We start from the raw sequence: 462 nt of genomic DNA, 5'->3' as shown, positions 1-462 counted from the left end.
ATTTTATCCCAAGATTCGCTTAGACACCATTTTAGATTTTGTACTGCACTGTCGATATCATTAAATAATCAACCAAGGCCTTAAAGATCTCAACATGCATTCTCAAGTTATGACTTTAAGAGTTTTTGAAGGACAACACAAGGGTGCGGCACTTTTTGTTCGGGCGATTTTGTTATTTGTGAAATAACTTACATTCATTAATGTATTCACTCTATCGATAATAAATCTGACATCGTACTCATACAACACACGACCCATGTGTACACGATTTGGCATAACCTTTATTATGTTACGCGCCTACCGCCTTCATTATTGATGTTGACCAGTGTCAATCAGGTGACACGATCTCGAAAGGGCAGCCTTCGCCAATGCCAGACGCGAATGGGCTGTCGGTCTCCTCCGCATCCCCACTGGGGCTTCGCTCCGTCGCATCTCCAGTTGTATCACTAATCTGCTATTTCG

This window comes from Penaeus monodon, chromosome 22, assembly GCF_015228065.2.
Source record: "Penaeus monodon isolate SGIC_2016 chromosome 22, NSTDA_Pmon_1, whole genome shotgun sequence".
Taxonomy (NCBI): domain Eukaryota; kingdom Metazoa; phylum Arthropoda; class Malacostraca; order Decapoda; family Penaeidae; genus Penaeus; species Penaeus monodon.
This window is presented reverse-complemented; position numbering follows the sequence as displayed.